Source organism: Schistocerca serialis, chromosome 4, assembly GCF_023864345.2.
Source record: "Schistocerca serialis cubense isolate TAMUIC-IGC-003099 chromosome 4, iqSchSeri2.2, whole genome shotgun sequence".
Taxonomy (NCBI): Eukaryota; Metazoa; Arthropoda; class Insecta; order Orthoptera; family Acrididae; genus Schistocerca; species Schistocerca serialis.
Window position 1 is genome coordinate 573,578,461 of NC_064641.1, and position 20,539 is coordinate 573,598,999.

Below are 20,539 nucleotides of genomic sequence, written 5' to 3' on the forward strand. Positions count from 1 at the left end.
TATGTTTCAGCTGTCATTTTCGCATCCAACAAGTCTTTGATGTCGTAGATGGAGTAGCTCTCTGTGCCAGTTGGCAGCGTGTAGATTGGTTGACGAATGAGTCTGTTGCTCTTCTCATCGAGTGTTGAATTATGGGCTTTGGCCTGCTGAAAGTTCAGTGCATGTAATTCTCGCTCAACTTCCTCCTCTTTGATTTCGGTTGGCACGTATTTGATCACTAACCGAAGTTACCTGTCACTCTGCGTTTGGCGAATGGAAAACGGGATTTGTTTTGCCCGGAAGAAACGAATGCCTGCTGTCGGTCGTTGAGTGTCTCGAAGTGGTATTTTGTGGCATCTCCTTGCTATATCTTCCTGATGGATCCTGAGATATGTTGTTTCAGTTCGGCGTTGAATGCCAGGTATATTGCATGGTGATCGATTTGACTTCTACTGACCGCAAAGTGGGCGCCCTCGGGGGTGCTCATGATTGTTCAGAATTTCTGGGTACCTCCCTACCGACTTGGTCTGGGTGCGGCGACGTGTCCATCTGCATGGTATCAACTTGAATTGTCTCAAATCTGTTGGATGTCAGCAAGGGCGTCTGTCGTTGTAGAAGATCTTCCATAGACTGAGAGTTATTCACGTTTTCGTAGGACAACGAGTTGGGATTCTTGTTCTTCTACGTTTTGTGGTGGTGGTAAATCTTCATGGGGTCGTCGAAGATCGGGTAGTCCTCCATTGAGGAGATGACGTCTTCGTAATCGGGTGTGGCGGCTGCACGGCTCGCGGCAGCCCGCAGTGCCTTCTTGTCTCGTCGTTTGCGATTTAGGTATGTGATCTGCTGGGCGCAGATAAATAAATATATATAGTACAAGGGCTCCCTGGAACATGATAGATTGTTCACAATCACAGTTATGTTCCACTATCACCGATTTATAGTGCTATCCTAATTGCTTGTAGCGTTCATATTCTTACCACGCGTCTGCTCACTGGTTAGGCAACGTTCTCCGCCGACGAGATTTCAAACTGATTTTCCACAGCAGCCAGAGTATCCTCGACATGGTATGCGCCATCAAAGAAGCAGTGAATAAGCTTAATACCGAGGACTATCTAATCCACGTTGCCAGTGCGGAGTTGCCTACAGAGAGGAGGTGGTGGTGATTGTCAGTACACACGTGGTAGAACACGAGTGCTACTAGCGATTAGATAGGGGAGCATGACCGTTATTTTGTAAAGCCCGTCATGTTCCAGGAATCCCGTGTACTGGCTTTAGGACGCCACCGCAAACTAACACACAAATGGTTCAAATGGCCCCTACAACTTAGAACTACTTAAACCTAACTAACCTACGGACATCACACACAGCCATGCCCGAGGCAAAAATAAGAAACATTTGATGTTTTTAAGAAGTCTGATAACATCAACTTCCGGCTATACCAGTCCAACCGGCGGCGAGCAGTTGCACGGCAGAAGTGTCACCAGGTACGAATGTGACATTCTATTCAATCAGCTATAGAGGAGCTGCCACTGAATTTCTATGCAAACCAGGAAGAAAAAATTCCCGCCAGAAGCCAAGCACAACGTTGAAGACATACGCATTTGTACCCTTTGCTCTCGTCAACACTACCCTATTATATTCTGGGGCCAATAAAGTTCCACAACTATGTTGTATTGACATCGATAGTTTGTAGTAAATAGGAGCACCTAATAACCTATAAAACCAGTCTTGTCCTGAGGCAAACTTCAGTTGTTTACATTTTTTTAAGCATTCCATACAGTGGCGCAGTACAGCATTCACAAGAATTTTAATCATAAAATTTTTCGTTACTTGCTAGTGGCGTTTCTTGCATTTCTTTTTCGTGGTGAAATCACGATTTTCTTAAGCTATGACAGTTGAGCTGCCTTCTGACGACTCTTCTTATTTTTTCCTTGAGATTTCATCCAGCAGGCGGTCATCATAGTCTTCTGACGATTCAGCAACGAATGATGATGCCTTTGCTCTGGTGTACGTGCTGTCTCATATTACTGTATTTCAAACTTCATCATGTTTCGCCCACATCGTATAAACTAATAAAATAACATCCAACGTACAACAGCAAAATCTTATGACACTATTCAAAAACACTGTAATAGTAGCCCATTGCGATGTCAAAAAACTCAGTACAAAAAGTTTAGAAAGTATTCTGTAGTTGGAGCAAAGCAACGATCGATATAAAACGCTAAAAATTAAATAAAAACAGCGTCCATCGCATTATACATTGTCCAGCCATATTTTCATCCCTCTATACTAAATGTGTATTATTGGTGTACTGCAGCGGGGAAAAGCCTGAAGATAGTCTGAGGAAAGGGTTGAAACCGGCTGTTAACGAACAAAAATCTGAAAACGGGATCGAGACTGTTTTTATTTAATTTTCAGCATCCCACGCATGACTGGTTGTCAATGATGTAATGCCCGGAACATACAGTAGGTACTCTCGACTAAAGCTACCTTATTCAGCACTGATATCCTCACTTCCACGGATATCGCTCCTTTTACCTCGATGAGCAGCCATAATAGGTATAAAATCGTACCTTTTAATTATTGTAGCTTATATTTTAGACGTTTTTAGCCATATTTTCATCCCTCTATACTGAATATGTATTATTACACCATTGCAGCGGGGAAAAGCCTGGAGATTGTCTGAGGAACGGTCCCAAACCGGTTGCTAACGAATAAAAATCTGAAAACGCGATAGAGACAGTTTTTATTTAATTTTTAGAACTGATTGCAAAATTCATAATAAGCTGCTCAATTACGTGGTCTCATTGGAGTTACAATCAAGGAATACCGACAGACGGGAGTAGCAATATCGCGGAACAATAATCTCCTGTACCGGCACGCAAGAACACTTGCTGGTCGTCGTCTCTCTTTCTTACAAGAGGCACAACGCGATCTAACAAACGAACGTTCAGATGCGATTCGTGCATGTGAAACTGCTTCATAAAATTCTTTCATATACAGCTTCATTTCATTCGTGGTCTTGGGAGCCAGAACCGTAGCCCAGCGTTTTCGGCCAAAGGACTGGCTCCCCCCTGTAATAGTAATAAAAAAAGCTGAAAGAATTATTCAACGATGAACTTGAAGGAGACTTCAGAAATCATAATGACCAATAATAGACAATGACAACTACTAAGTATCAATAATGGCTGAGTGCCAGATTAACAAATTATTTCAATTTCAAAGTTACATTAACATTTAATAACCACAGCATATTTATTAATTGGATGTGGATAATAATTATTATTATTTGGAGGCTTCTTTAAGTACAAACAAAACATGGGATTATCGCAAACTCGAATTAACAATCATGAGCCTAACCCTGCAATTGCTTTTGCACTATGCTTGCGAATTTTACCTAGAATTCCATCTTGAAGTGCAGTTAGGCCATCTATATCTCTCTTAGCTATATAAATGAAATCAGGCCTTGAGTGTCGTAAGATCTGCCATCACCGACGTGAGGGCAGCATGACACGTCTTCTATCTCAGAGTTCTCGACTGACACTACTTAGAATCGCGTTCCCCTGTTCCGCCCTCAGATTGTTACCAGTCTCACAACAATGCTTGAAATCGCGCCCCCATGTTTCGCTCTCAAATTGTTACTGTCAATATCTGAGTGCTTACACAATGCAAAGAATAGCGTTAAGTTGGCTATATTGTTTTCAATGTAAGTACTAAGGAATGGAGAGACCGGCTTGAAGTTCTCTGAGGTTACAGAAACTGCGATAAGGAATAGCGTAGTGGAAAATTGAGTTGCAAAGAATGGACATTTCTATACAGGGCAATAAGAGAAGCTGGAAGCAAAACCGTAGGTGCAAGGAACGAAAATGGGAAGAAACCTTGGGTATCAGAAGAAATACTTCAGTTGATCCACGAAAGAAGGAAGTACAAAAATGTTCAGGGAAATTCAGGAATACAGATAAGCAAGTCACTTAAGAATGAAATAAATAGGAAGCACAGAAGAGCTAAGGCGAAATGGGTGCACGAAAAACATGAAGAAATCGTAGAAAAATGCTCGTCGGAAGAGTGGCTCAGCATACAGAAAAGTCAAAACAATTTTTAGTGAAATTAAGAGTAAGAGAGGTAACATTAAATGTGCAGTGGGAATGCCACTCCTAAATGCAGAGGAAAGAGCGGATAGATGGAAAGAGTACACTGAAGGCATCAATGAGGGGGTGGGATTGTCTGGTGTCTGATGCGTAATGAAAGGACGGAAGAGGAAGCATAAGTCGAAAGTGAAGAAAGAGGGGATCCAGTGCTAGAATCGGAATTTAAAAGTGCTTCGGACGACTTAAGATCAAATAATCCCATGGGGTAGATAACATTCCATCCGAATTTCTAAAATCATTGGAGAAAGTGGCAACAAAACCACTATTCACGTTGGTGTGTAGAATGTTTGAGACTGGCGAAATAGCATCAGACCTTCGGAAAAACATCATCCACGCGATCCATAAAGTGGCAAGAGCCAACAAAGGCGAGAATTATCGCGCAGTCATCTTAACAGCTCACGCATCCAAGTTGCTGACAAGAATAATATACAGATGAACGGAGAAGAAACCTGAGGGTATGTAAGATGACACTCAGCTTCGCTTTACTAAAGGTAAAGGTACCACAGCGTTATGGCGTTGCGGTTGATAATGGAAGCGAGACTGATGGAAAATAAGGACAAGTTCAAAGCATTTGTAGACCTGGAAAAAGCACTCGACCATGTAAAATGTTGTAAGATGTTCGAAATTATGAGAAAAATAGTTAACCTATAGGGAAATTACTTAGTAATGACGCTTCTTTACGCTATCACAACACGAAGTTTTATTACACATTCTGATATGTCGTGACACTACAAATTAACACCAGTCTTCCTTTTTCTGCTAAGGAGAACTTCAATTCACACACCTTTTCGTAGTCATAGAACGAAGACTAACTGTGCAATATACTCACAGGCTGACAAACAGCTCACAAGATGTGTCTGCATTGACTTGAGGATCTGAAGTCTCGAACTGAAGTGATGCTTTGGCGCGAATTCAAAGCTGTATATTAGAGAAAGAGCTTCTGGCATGTTTTACAAGCGTTAATTGATCAAATTAATAGTAATACAAACTTCTTGTTTCACGTAAGTGGGCAATTTAAACAGCACTCTATCATTTGATCTTTATAAAACTATAAAGATAAAAATAGTAACAAACAATGTTTTAAATAATTATGAAATATAATTTTTGAAGTTATGGAATATACCACGTGTATAAGACTATGAGTATTTAGCTTTTATAGAATACACAATTACTTGTAAAAACACTGAGTGTATTTTCATAATATAACATTAGTTTTCTATTTAGTGATGAAACTTCATGAAAAATTGCGCAAATTGCATTTGGAAAAATGTTCGAAATGTGAAGCCTTTTTTTTTGGAATGATATCAACAAAAGACAAACATCAGACGACGTTTTGAACACGTGCGTACTCTAATTTGGATTCACGTCATTACAAAGCTACATCTGTACGATAAATAATTTTCGTAGGATAACGTTATCTCATAGAAACATGTAAAAATATTATTACAGCGTGGATAAATTTGGAAAGATATAATATTTCGGAAGTGCACAAATGTACAGATTAACTGTTTGAGAAATATAAATCTCATAATTTCTAGCCGAAACATTACTGAAGAAAAGGTAATACCGTAAACTTTAGTTAACTCATAAAGTCGCCGTAAATCTTGATTTATTACAATCGAGGGAATGAATAATGACTTTGTAAGAGTCGCAGATTGTATAAGTACCGGATAAGCATGTGTACACTGTGCATAAAATGAATATATATGTTACGTACAAGTGCCCTTCAACGGGCCATATGGCTTTACATGGACACAAATTTAGAAAAGGAAGCTCGTATTTTGAGTTGAAGCTTACGGAGATCTTCTGTCTGCTGATATGTCTCATTTTCCTGTACGACTTGTAGTTTTCACGCAGCCATCTTTTGAAACCCCGGAATACTGAAATGCAGAGCGTGTGGTACAAGAGAATGTCCTTTATAAATAAAATGTGAAATATGAAACAATAACACTTCCCATTTTCTTAAGGATATTTTTGATACACAGATATTACAATAGTTGTATAGAAAAGCTGAAGATTTCTGTTCTCTCAATGTGTCTTCTGACGTGAAGGCCAAAGCGCGTGAAGTAGGTTTCCCACCGACAGTTGCTAGTCGGGTGGTGTAACAGAGGATATTTTTTTTCTAATCCTCCCCCAACAGGGCGAGAAATTGATACGACGCGTCGGAAGTTGTGCTGGGGGAAGCAGCGTGCAAACATTTGACGAGACGAGACGCCCGTTAAAAACGGCCTGGGTTGGAAGGAGCAACGGCGCCTCCAGCGCTATGAGGGAGGGGGGGGGGGCGAGGGGTAACACGGGCGATAATACTTTCAAAGCGTGTACAGGCGCGCTGCGGGGGCGGCGCCGGCGTTGGCGGCGTCTGCGCTCATTTCAATTACAAATAGTCGGGGGTCGGGGGCAGGAGCCTTGTCCTTGGCGGCCGCAGATGGAGGAGCAGATTTTAATCTGGTAAGCGGATAGCGCCGTCAGCGCCCGCCCCCGCCCCCGCCCCCGCACTGCGCCCCCAGGTGCCTCGCGGGGCCGACGCCGGCGCCGACTGCCTCTTGTTCATCGCCCGTCACCTCATTAATTCCTTCAATTATTCCCGCCCCTACCTGCTCAATCATTTACCTGGCCACTCATTTATTTATCGCCAGATCTCTACTCGTGCCCCGTTCATTAATATATTTACCCACGTTTATTTATACATTTTAGCCGGTAATTTATTTATTTGGTCATCAGGAGTCTCTCGGTCCCGTTTTTGGGCTTTTGCGACCCGGCCGGGGGGCTTCGTCACCTTTCGCAAAGCTGATTAACAATTTGTGTCGATATGTACGCGTATTTTCGCTATTTTATTTCATTTTTGTTGTTAGCGTAAGATTATTGGATTTTAGCCTTTTTTATAATTCTTCTCTCTTCTTTTTTTTCCCTCCCCTGCGTGTCCTGGCGGCGCTTTTATTCCCGCATTTACATCAGCGGAATTGTCCGCCGTTTCCGCCAGCGCCGATGTAATTACATTATGCGATCAAAAATGTATTTTATTTAATTATTTCTCCTTTGGTATAAAGCAAGTGTGAAAAGCTCGGATATGGCGAAGCAAAATTCTAGAATTTCCGCTTTCTTTCACGACTTTGCAAATGCGTAGCTGGGCATAAACATTTTCGGTGGCAGTGTATTCGTTTCCAAACAATTACAGTACTGCAGAGATTCAGGTGCAAGCTCTTGACTCCAGGCTAAACGTTCACACACATTTAAAAAATATTAAAACGTGGTCTTTGAGCGACATTTTTACTCACTTGCGTTACAAATCATACCGACTCGTTACGACGCGCATATCTCTTTACGAACATTGCAGCACACACATACTTTGGAATTTGTCTGGATACCTATTATCTCCATCCTACAAGGCCCCTCTCCCACTGGATACCGTTTCCTGTCTTTTGCCACCAGTCATTCTCTATGTTGATTCCCAGCAAGTCCACACCGATTCCACGTCTCCATCTTTTCTTTAGTTCAAAATGGTTCAAATGGCTCTAAGTACTATGGGACTTAACATCTGAGGTCATCAGTCACCTAGATCTCAGAACTACTTAAACCTAACTAACCTAAGGACATCACACACATCCATGCCCGAGGCAGGATTCGAACCTGCGACCGTAGCGGTCGCGCGGTTCCCGACTGAAGCGCCTAGAACCGCTCGGCCACCGCGGCCGGCTTTTCTTTAGTCTGGGTAGTGGTCTTCTTCTGCAGGGAGAACAATCCGTTAATCCAAAGACATCGATGTTTATCCATTCGAGCGACGTGACCTGACCATACAAGCCGCTTGGTTCTCGACGGACCTACAATAGGTCAAGGTTATCCATTACGGATGTTTTAGAACCCGTGACTGTTAATAATATGTAAATACAGGAAACATCAGCCAGTCATTTTTAATAGTTATTTATTATTCCGGCGCGGTTCCCGACTGAAGCGCCTAGAACCGCTCGGCCACCGCGGCCGGCTTTTCTTCAGTCTGGGTAGTGGTCTTCTTCTGCAGGGAGAACAATCCGTTAATCCAAAGACATCGATGTTTATCCATTCGAGCGACGTGACCTGACCATACAAGCCGCTTGGTTCTCGACGGACCTACAATAGGTCAAGGTTATCCATTACGGATGTTTTAGAACCCGTGACTGTTAATAATATGTAAATACCGGAAACATCAGCCAGTCATTTTTAATAGTTATTTATTATTCCATGAACCGGTTTTCGAAACTTTTCAGGTTCATCTTAAGATGGTTTTCTGAAAGTTACATCACTATTTCCAGCATAATACTGGACGGTATGGGCGGCTCTTTTCCGTCAGCGTCCATCTGTCTGCTTTCATTTTGATGGCCGGTTGGTATTTCACTTCACAAACATTTACACAATCTGTATGCATTTACACTGTGACAGCGAAACTTTGCCAGCATCCAGCACGTGCTATACAACCTACGATATCTGGCCTGTTGTAGCTCTGATCCAACAAACAATTATTCCGGATCCTGTAATTCCAAATGATCTCGTCTTGTACAGTACCATAGATCTTCCTTAAGACTTTACGATCGAAAATGAGAAGATTAGTTTTTTTCTCCGCACACTCCATGTTTCGCAACTACACAGCCCTGCGGGTTTGATAAGATTTGAAATATTGAACAACTGAGGATCGACGCCTGCTGCAGAGACTAACAGTTGGCTATTGATACAAACGAACTAACGCAAGACACATAAATACGCTGGAAGCCGTGTTCTTGTTTGATTACGTGACTGGGGATCAATAGCTATGAACATTCACTACCATTAAATATCCAGTTGTAAGTGTTCGAAGCAGTTTAAAGTGAAACGACTACAAAAAACTAGCTAGGAAAGTAGTTGCCAGATTCAATTTATTGAAAGAAACATAAGGGAACGTTTATAAATGTGAACACTCTCGCCATTAGGCTGTAATTATAGTTATTGTGTCAAGATCTATAATTTCGGCTTTGGAAACAAATTTCAAGTGCAAAACATTGTCCCTCAGCACATATGAAATATTTCACGCAGAAATCTACATACACGAGTACGTATTGTCACCAAACACTATCCATTTGGTATCTTACCGTCGTTTTCTGTCTTTATTTCAACAAACCAAACTGCTCCACTATGGACAGTCATGCCAAAATAAGAAAATGTTATTCACCCACGAAGGAAGCGGGTTAAATAATTCCCGTTCGACTGATTGTCGGGTATTGCTCCTTGGTCTGAGACACTTACGACAAAGGATTAAGAGTGGAGATAGAGAAGATTCGCAGAAAAGTGGTGCGTATAGTCGCAGATTTGTTAAATAAGCGCGAAAGCCTTTAAAAAATGCTCCTACCCTTCCAGTGGCATGTGCAACAAAGATGAAGGCCATGGTGTGGTTTACTGTAAAAGATCTGATAGCGTACGTTCCAAGAAGAGGCAAGTAACTTATCACTATCCCCTAGACACGAGTGCGTGCTGTAAACTAAAGCTCCGAACTTTTTACGTGAAAACTATTGAAGGTTTTTAAATAAAACAAACATTATTAACGTTCTACATCCTTATTCTTCATCTACACATATTTTTTCTTAAGATAGTTAGCTTGGCGACAAACACATTCCTCCCAAAGAGACCTGTTTGTTGATACTGTCACTGTAGAGTGTTTGGTGATGCAGTCACAACCTCACTTCTACTTGCACTGCTTAATCACCATCAAAGTGTTGTCCTCGAACGTGTTCTTTAAGTCTGGAAACAGACAAACATCGGATGGAACCAAATCGGAACTCTATGGAGGATGATCGATGACAGTCAACCCAAGGCATCCGATTGTTACAGATGTAGCAGTGCTAGTGTGTGGTCTGACATTCTCATGCTGAAGGGGAGTGTGGGCATATTTGGACGAACTCTTGGAATTCGATGGCAGCTCGCTGTTTCTCTCGCACCGACATAGGCAATTACAACACCCGCCCCTTTCCATACACTTCCGGTGTACAGGATGAACCAACACTCCACCGACTTGCTTTCAGAGGTAATAGTGTGGACCATATCTCAACTTGTCTATCTTCGCTACTGTGAAACACATCTCTTCTCCTGAACAACTGCCCATAACTCTTAAACTGGGCCTTTTAGAGCCTGTGTTTCCTAAACATTTTTTCTTGTTTTGATCCCGAGTACCTCATCTGAAAGTTTGCTGTTGCATTTCAATGGCAATGGCTCTGAGCACTATGGGACTTAACTTCTGTGGTCATCAGTCCCCTAGAACTTAGAACTACTTAAACCTAACCAACCTAAGGACATCACACACATCCATGCCCGAGGCAGGATTCGAACCTGCTACCGTAGCAGTCCCGCGGTTCCGGACTGCGCGCTTAGAACCACTAGACCACCGCGGCCGGCGGTGCATTTCAGGTTCATCCTCTATTGTTCCATTGTTACCGCACCATATTAGCTGTGGTTGAGCGAAGTGTATTGTCCATGCGGTAGCAGTACTTACATCCTCTTCCAATGTCTTGTACCATACTTGCGCCGTCCTGAAGCATCGAGTGCGCACCGACCAGCGCGGCGCCGCGAAACGGCCTCAAGAAGGCGCTGACCCGCGCCCCAATGGAAAGAGCAGGCAGCGCCAGGAAGACAGAGTTCAGCGCCCCCTGTCAAAGCCGACTTAAAACAGCCGCTAATCGCATGTCGGCCGCAATTCGGTCGCAGACATCGATAGCATCAGTACTGAGTAATAGGAAGAAGTCACTAAGCCCGCGTTTTGCGAGTTGTAATAGCAAGTAAAGTACATGCCTATAGGAGGCACAGGAAACACAGGAATACAGAGAAGTTAAGTTTATTTCCTTTTTTGAAATAAAGTGTTCATTTAATGTTCAAGTGTTGTGCACGTGATTTTGTATTCCTGCCATCGGCCATCGAGACTACTCTCCTTGCTTGTTTGTGTTGGCGCTGTCTCCCACAGAGCCGACACAACAGTGCTGACGGGGATGGTGTCTGTCAGCTGACCTCGTGACTAAGTGGTGCCCCTCCGCAATGTAGCATTAAGGTGATCATATCGGAAGATGAAGTTACCGGTCTGTAACGCACACTATGCACGCAATGAGACACTATGTGACTGAAGAAGCGTGCTGGTGATCTGAGCAATACTTTCACTGCTTAAAACTCCCCAAAGCTACATTGCGTAGACTGTATAGTGTACGCTGCTGCACAGTTGCGTGATGAGTCTTTTCATATGGGAGCTCGCGCTCAGAGTAAGGAGCCAGCCTGCATAACTGGCCCCCTGCTGCTACTGTAGTGCATCTTGCGGTGGTTGAAGACATAGCATTTTATTCAATTTAATTTGTTTTGTATCACGATGAAGATATATTTCACATGACTCTGTTTTTACTAATTCTTATAATGCATGTTTCACGCGACCATCTTGCTCTCACGTTCATAGTAAATAAATCGCATCAACAACTGTCGAATTTTCCGGAAATAAGATCTATAGGTCAATGTGCCCTTTTTCGTGAAATCACTTAAAGTTAATCAGCGGATCATGTATAATATTCTACCACGATTTTGTTTCGTTATCTCAATGCTAGAGGTCAGAGCAGCATTTTCTTGATGCATGCGCGCGCAGCGATTCCCGTTAAGTTTAATGTAGCGAGTGTCTATTTGTAGGGAAGCATCAAGAAACGTATAGCCAAGAGAACTGTCTTTATAATTGAGAATTATTTGGTTCTGAAATGAAAGCAGATGGTTCAGTACTAGACTCACTAACATACATACGTGTACATCATTCAGACTTCAGGAACAGAAATAATGCAATGGACAACTGAAAATACTGAGACTATCAACAGTGGCGTTTAATCCTGTGAAGCCAGAAAAAGAAAAGGATGTCAGGGATTTATTTAAGTACATGGACGATCAAAGTAATTTGTGTCTACACAGTATGCTTCAAGACCGTCACCAGCTACCAGACGCTGTTCAGAAAACAGACATCCATGCAGTACAGGAAAAAGAAAGAGAAGAAGAAGAAGAGAAACAAAAGGTCCTTCAGTAACTAGAAACTATACCAGAGAAACTGTACATCACAGTGTACGGGCCGCAGGTTCTATTTTGTTATCAGCTTACTGTTATTTTACTTTTGTACATTTCTGAGGTTTCACTCATCGTAGGTATAATGAAGAATAATTTCACTCATGTGTTTTGATGCATTCTGAGGGTTAAAATAACATTTGGTGAAACGAATGTTTGTCTATAAATGTTTATCAGAAATATTATTTTTACATTACAAACCTAGGTTAAAATATCTAGTATCATGGAAAGATTTACTTAATAGTAGTACATATCCTATTAAAATGTGCTTGTATATTAGAATATATCATATTAGAATCAGCTTCACGTACATAAAATGTAATGTCTAGGAGAATCATTTTGTCCTATCAGCCTTTCTTCCGGAAAATCCTTCAGTTTCTAAAATGACAGCGTAGTTAACCGCAGATTAAGAAAAAAAAAAGACATTCCCAGTTCAGGCAACGAATCATTTCATTAGACGAAATCTCTCTGTACTTTTGATACTGGTATTGTTTTCGCAGATCTACCAACGCCGTTAATACAATTCAAGCAGGAAGAGAATAGAAGATTTTGGAATATGGTCCTACCGGAGAATGCTGAGGTTAAACGAGTATATCGGATTACGAGTGTGGAGGTACAAAATCGAAGTGCAGAGAAAAGGAATTTACAGCACAAATTGAATAAAAGAAAGGATCGGTTGATAGGAGACATCCTGAGACATTAAGGAATCGCCAGTTTTGTAATGAGAGTAAAAATTGTGGAGGGAGACCAAAGCTTGCACGCAGTAAGTAGATTAAAAAGGACGTAGGTTGCAGTAGTTATGCAGAGATGAAGCTTCTTCCACTGGACAGATTGTAGTGTAGAGCAGCATCAAACCAGACTGGACACTGAAGACCACAACTACAACTATCCCCTCCCTCAGCCTCACCGCACACTTGATTTCCAGTTGTATTAGTGCAGATAATAGGCCTAAACGTTCAACAAGTATGATCATCAGTGGTCGGCGTTTCATCAGCGTCCTGTTCTCCCATCCCTCTCAGACGAGTATATCGCCATGTAATTAGCGGATTTATTAATGTTCATGTTATATCACATAAGAGTATGAAAAAGATAGGGGCAAGAAAGTAGCAATATTTGGAAACTTTTGTTGAACAATAAACAGGTACGTTAAGAACAAAACAGAAAAAATAACATCAATGAAGTTTTATAAAGTTTTGACCGACCCACAATACCATTCGTAGTAGTGGATCATTTACAAGCGACAAGAAAGAAAGAGTCAGGCAGCTGGAATGACATCCCTTAGGACTGCAGAAGGCTTTACTAGAGTATGCTGATTAAGGAATAGCAACATTACGAAGAAATTAACACTTAAATACAGTCGCTGTTTAGAATGATGTTAGTATCTTTGTACGTATTTTTCGAACCCTAAAACGAATACCACTTGAGCTTATTTATTTCAGTGTTATTAAAAATTCTACAAAAAAAGCTTGTATTTAAGAAAAAGCAATCTTAATGAAAAAAGAAACATTATGTTACCAATATTAACAATAACAACATAACACGGCCTCTTAAACTGAATTTTTGGGATTAAGTTAATAAAACAAAGAAAACCTGCTTGAACAATGTTCAGAAACGTGTTTTGAGCTCAAATAGTTAAGTAAATTACAAAGGAAAAAACTAAACAATGACTTTCAATAAAAGGTATGACAGTAGGTACATGAACAAATCTGCGAAGCACTTATTTTTATTTATCACAGTCAAGACATATCTTCCCATCAATGAAATGCAATTTGCACACGTAGTTTTCACATTTGGACCAGGTTTTGGTGGTTTTTGTGTCTTAAGTAGTGAACATATGTGGTATTGTGGCACCTTTGACATTTTTGGCTGACTCGGTCCTACTTTGACTTGCAATACACATTCGTCGAGACTTCTGTAATTTGAGAATTTTTACAATGAATTTCGTCCGTTGCAGTCAGCAAATACCTAGAAAAATGTCTGGGATTCATTTTTCTCTCTTTGATATTAGCTTTTATCAATGCTATGCCGAACTGTTTTCTAAAATCTTTATGTGCCATCTTGCTATTCTTCTTTACAACGGTTTTTTTTCCATAAAAATAGGCAGATTTTTCTACTATTCCTTGATTTCCCCCGGAGACAATCACTTCTTCTGCCTCTTTATCGTCGTCTATTTCACTGTGAGCTTGATAATCAGATATTTCTGTTTCATTGTCACTATACTCGACAGCATCTTGAAAAGACTCTGATGTACTCAGTGAGTCAGGAGTCTACACTAGCTAACAATAACTCCAAAATTTGATCATCGTTCAAACACAGGTGCATTATGTCTAAAACGATTAAAAACAATTTGTGATGACAAATAAAAAAGTAACATTTATAACTTTGTGGGCTATCTTTCGACTTCTACTGGTAAGTATTTATAGAAATAATGGTCGCTGGTTAGCTCGTGCCCCCACAACGCAAAAACATAGCCGGTACTACCACTACATAGGAGCGGAGTGGCAGCGTTGTATTAGGAACGGATTTCTAAACAAACGAGTGACGCGTAGGATAGTAGATTACCCTTGAATGTAGTAAAGAGTTAAACACATTCAACGTAAGAAACAAAACTGCCAACAAAACAAAACTGAGTGAACTTCTCGACAGCATGAATAGAGTCAGACTACCTAATAACGACACAAAACATAATCGGGAAGCCAAGGAAGAGATGAGTACCGTCGGCGGCCTAATACTTGAAGTGCAGAAGAAGAATATTAAATTTCATTTGCCTTGTATGCTAAAAAAAATAGCGTAGAAATACACCCAGACGTACTCCTTGGATGTATTGGCCAGTACTACCGATCACCTGATGACGCTGTTCATTGCCTCTCCACCTTGAATTCAGTGATAAGTGCTACGTGTAGTCAAAAAGCTTCCTGAGTTCGCATTCGTGGCATGATTTCCTCAATCCTTCATTTTTCTCTTCTCTTTTACGTCTTGTACGCGACTGTAGTTACCTTTGGACGTTGCTACATTTTCATTCTGCTATGAGACGTCTGGATTAAAATCATTGTTCTCGTCCTTCACTGCGAAATTCTAATGCGTGTGAGTCTCAGTAGCATAAAACGCTACGGAGTATGTGATTTTAAAAAGTACGAAAACGTGAGAGTAAGCGGGCTGGTCGCCAGTTCTGGCTGTAGTCAACTTGGCCTGATTTATGCAGAAATAATTCAAGAATGACTGGAAGAGGGGCCATCAGTCTCCCTTTGCGAGTAAACCACTCTAAATTATCCGCTTAATTACTTCTTGGGTTAGCAATACGCTCAGAAACCATGAATTGGATTTCTTGGAGGCAAGAAACTCCCGGGGTGTAGCCTTCCGACGACTAATTAAAAGTTGTCAAGGGCTTGTTATTTTATAGCTAGGTTTGCCAAGAATTTTCTTACGGTGCTTTTACTCCTGTTTCAAATAGGAGCGAGCATCTCTACATCCAAAAATACAAGAAATTACTGTGTTCTGTCGTTTGTCTGGAATAGAATTCACTTGGCTTCCACCGACAAATAGTACAGAGATACAGCGGCTACTCAACTAGTCAGTCAGCGTCTGCACAAATATTTGTTATGATGTAGTATGATCTAACTCGTGCAACGGAGTTGTATTCTGACTTGTTGATAGTAAAAGGTGTGCACCTATTCTTTGTAGGGAAAGGCTCGCTATATCCTGATTCCACTGAATGCAATGTCGTTTGAAGTCGTTAAATAATTGAATCCAATTAAATTATATCAGTCGCACAACGGAAATTGATATCACGATTTCAACAAGACGATGCAGGGAATGGACTATATCAAACCTTCAGTAATCACTTTTTAGGAAGGGAGTGCTATTGTCAGCTATCTCACACGCTTTTTCTTTGTTCTTTGGTGTGTCAAATTTTTTTCCAACCCCCCCCCCCCCCCCCCCCGCCCAAATGGTAATACGTGACTTCCTCCTCTTTCCTCAGATAAAGAAACCTTTGCCTAACTGGCATTCCCAGAGTGAAGAGCAGGTGATTTTTGAGGAACATCCAAAGTGCAGACATCTGTTCTACGCTAAGTCAAGTCAACTCTCGCTAGAAAAATGTGTCCCATTAAAGTGTGAATATATGTGAAGAATGAAAACTAATTTTCATGTAGGCAGATAGACTTTTTTTTCAAGGTGATAAAATTTTGTGACTAACCTTCGAATATTCCTCGACGAACAGCTAATGGTTCGTCACCAAGTAATCTTGAGCCAGAAACATTCGTAATTCACCCATGCAATCTCGTCGGCAAGAAGTGGACGTTCAAAAATCTGTCACTGGTCCAGATGTTGATTATGAGATTCCACTGATGTGAAACTTCATAGTTACGTTTGGAGCCGGCAGTGGTGACCGAGCGGTTCTAGGCGCTTCAGTCCGGAACCGCGCTGTTGCTACGGTCGCAGGTTCGAATCCTGCGTCGGGCATGGATGTGTGTGATGTCCTTAGGTTAGTTAAGTTTAAGTAGTTCTAGGCCTAGCGGACTGATGACCTCAGATGTTAAATCCCATAAAGCTCAGAGTCATTTGAATCATTTTTAAGTTTGGAATTAACTGTGCTCACACGTACTGGTTGTGTACATCCTATACTGCGTCTTTTGTAGACATTGCCTCGTACGTCCATGAAGCTTGGGCTGCAAAGATTGCTGTTGTACCGCTTTGCTATCGGAAATAATGACACGATGTTACTACCGCAGGAGTTTCAGTCGGTGACAGCGCAAAAGCACTGTAAACTTTATGTGTTTACTAATTTAGACGTTCACATAGGAAAATACTCAGTCCAGTCACATAAATGTGACCACCGTCTCTGTTCGACGTCAACGTGCAATAATAATCACAGACGGAAGATGGCAGCACTAGTCGTAACTAACTATGTCGTTTGATCAACAAGGGAACACATAGGGACTGTCTGCTTCTCGGAGCCTCATGTTCAACGACGTTCGCTGAACGGTGAGCTGCGAAACACTTGTGCCTGCACCATCATTGCACTTTGCCGTCAGACGTGCCACAGATAGTTGCCTATCCTCCTGTACATTCGGGCACACCCTCGCTAACTGATATGAGAGGTGGGTGTTCAACACTTTGTCGCTACTCGAGATTTCACCGTCCGTAACCACTTTGCATAGACACTCACGATAGTAGCACGTGAACAGTTCGCCGTTTCCGAGATGCTCATCCGAGGTGCTGGGCCATAAAAATCTCCCGTTTGCCAAAGCCGCTTATGCCGCAGGATGTCCCAAGTTGCTCACCACATTGCCTCTAGAACGATTTCTCATTTGTCTCTCCTCTGCTTGTAACTGTCCTTATCGCATCACGTGCCGGCAGCTTCACCAGGAGGAATTCAATCACGCTGTGAGTAAGTCGTCACAATGATTTGGCTCTTAGAATATGGTTAAAAATGGTTCTTTGGCACCAGTGATACTGCTGATCTCTCTCCTTCACACTACAGGATCATGTTTCCGCGGTCAGACAATAAAAGGTGACCCAAACAATACACAAAACAGAAATAGCTGGAAGCTTACCGACGTGGACACCATTCAACACGTGGTCGTGTTACCCTAATTTATCCCAAGAGGGAGTTGCAGAGTGGATCTCTGCTGACGGCAAGACTCTTGCAAGTATGGTTGTGCCGCTAAGTTTATTCTGCGATGTGACTCTCAAAAAACATTTGTTGGAACATAACCTGGTGCATCAAGGAATAGTCAATTTTATGAAATTGAGGTGTGTGTTCTTTCGGAAATCCTCCTGTTGGAATCTCTAAGTAGCGAGCGAGGTGGACAGGAATTGCGTATAGGTGGTGATAGGTAAGAAATCAGGTCGGCCTAGATGCGTGCCGAGGTGGTCCGCGCAGCTGTGATAAACACTGTGTCTGGGTAGCGCAGTGGTTAACGCAACTGCCTAGCAAGCAGGAGATCCTGGGTTCGAAACCCGGCCCCGCACACATTTGCACTCGTCGCCTCAGATGTCACACAAAGCCCTGATGCAGCTGATAACAATAATTCCTTCCTCTTCATTTGCTTTGGTCCCCCTCCTCCGAAAGTCCCCTCCCATGAACCATGGACCTTGCCGTTGTTGGAGAGGCTTGCGTGCCACAGCGATACAGACAGCCGTACCTCATGTGCAATCACAACGATGGGGTATCTGTTGAGAGGCCAGACAAACGTGTGGTTCCTGAAGAGGGGCAGCAGCCTCTTCAGAAATTGCAGGGGCAACAATCTGGATGTTTGAGTGATCTGGCATTGTAACATTAACCAAAACGGCCATGCTGTGCTGGTACTGCGAACGGCTGAAAGCAAGAGGAAACTACAGCAGTAATTTTTCCCGAGGGCATGCAGCTTCACTATATGGTTAAATGATGATGCCGTCCTCTTGGGTAAAATATTCCGAAGGTAAAATAGTCCCCCATTCGGATCTCCGGGAGGGGACTACTCAGGAGGACGTCGTTATCAGGAGAAAGAAAACTGGCTTTCTATGGATCGGAGCGTGGAATGTCAGATTCCTTAATCGGGCAGGTAGGTTAGAAAATTTAAAAAGGGATAGGTTGAAGTTGGATATAGTAGGAATTAGCGAAGTTCGGTGGCAGGAGGAACAAGACTTCTGGTCAGGTGAATACAGGATTCTAAATACAAAATCAAATAGGGGCAACGAAAGAGTAGCTTTAATAATAAATAAAAAATAGGAGTGCGGGTAAGCTACTAATAACAATAACACATTATTGTGGCCAAGACAGACACGAAGCCCACGCCTACCACAGTAGTACAAGTTTGTATGCAAACTAGCTCCGCAGATGACGAAGAGATTGATGATATGTATCATGAGGTAAAAGAAATTATTCAGATAGTGAAGGGAGACGAAAATTTAATGGTCATGGGTGACTGGAATTTGATAGTAGTAAAAGGAAGGGAAGGAACGTAGTAGGTGAATATGTAATGGGGGTAAGAAATGGAAGAGGAACCAGCCTGGTGGAATTTTGCACAGAGCACAACTTAATCGTAGCTAACACTTGGTTCAAGAATCATGAAAGAAGGCTGTATACATGGAAGAAGCCTCGAGATACTAGAAGGTATCAGATAGATTATATAATGGTAAGACAGAGATTTAGGAAACAGGTTTTAAATTGTAAGACATTTCCAGGGAGAGATGTGAACTCTAACTACAATCTATTGGTTTTGAACTGTAGATTAAAACTGAAGACACTTCAAAAAGGTGGGAATTTAAGGAGATGGGACCTGGCTAAACTGACAGAACCAGAGGTTGTAGACAGTTTTAGGGAGACCGTTACGGAACGATTGACAGGAATGGGGCAAAGAAATCCAGTAAAAGAAGAATGGGTAGCTTTGAGAGATTAAATAGTGAAGGCAGCAGAGGATCAAGTAGGTAAAAAGACGACAGCTAGGAGAAATCCTTGAGTAACAGAACAGATATGGAATTTAATTGGTGAAAGGAGACTATATAAAAATGGAGCAAATGAAGCAGGTAAAAGGGATTACAAACGTCTCAAAAATGAGATCGACAGCAAGTGCAAAATGCCTGAGCAGGGATGGCTAGAGGACAAATGTAAGGATGTAGAGGCATATATCACTAGGGGTAAGATAGATACTGCGTACTGGAAAATTAAAGAGAGCTTTGGAGAAAAGAGAACCACTTGTATGAGTATCAAGAGCTCAGATTTAAAACTAGTTTTAAGCAAAGAAGGGAATACAAGGGAGATGTACTTGAGGGAATATTATGGAAATGGAAGAGGACATAGAAGAAGATGAAATGGGAGATATGATACTTCGTGAAGAATTTGACAGAGCACTGAAAGACCTAAGTCGAAACAAGGCCCCGAGAGTAGACAACATTCCATAAGAACTGATAGGCTTGGGAGAGCCAGCCCTGACAAAACTCTACCATCTGGTGAGCATGACGCATGAGACAAGCGAAATACCTTCAGACTTCAAGAAGAATACAATAATTCCGGTCCCAAAGAAAGGAAGTGTTGACAGGTGTGAAAATTGCCGAACTATCAGTTTAATAAGTCACGATTGCAAAACACTAACACGAATTATTTACAGACGAATGGAAAAACTGGTAGAAGTCGACCTTGGCGAAGTTCAGTTTAGATTGCGTAGAAATGCTGGGACACATGAGGCAATACTGGCCCTACGACTTATCTTAGAAGATAGTTTAAGTAAAGGCAAACCTACGTTTCTATCATTTGTAGACTTAGAGAAAGCTTTCGACAATGTTGATTGGAATACTCTCTTTCAAATTCTGAAGGTGGTAGGGGTCACATACAGGGAACGAAAGGCTATTTACAGTTT

General features: G+C 41.7%; 1 non-coding gene across 1 annotated transcript; it reads left to right on the forward strand.

The window, feature by feature from the left end:
• Window positions 1–18,100: 18,100 nt before the first annotated feature.
• On the forward strand, window positions 18,101–18,174 carry Trnaa-agc (transfer RNA alanine (anticodon AGC)). The gene has a single exon. It is a non-coding gene; the product is annotated as a tRNA-Ala (tRNA).
• The last annotated feature ends 2,365 nt before the right edge of the window (window positions 18,175–20,539 follow it).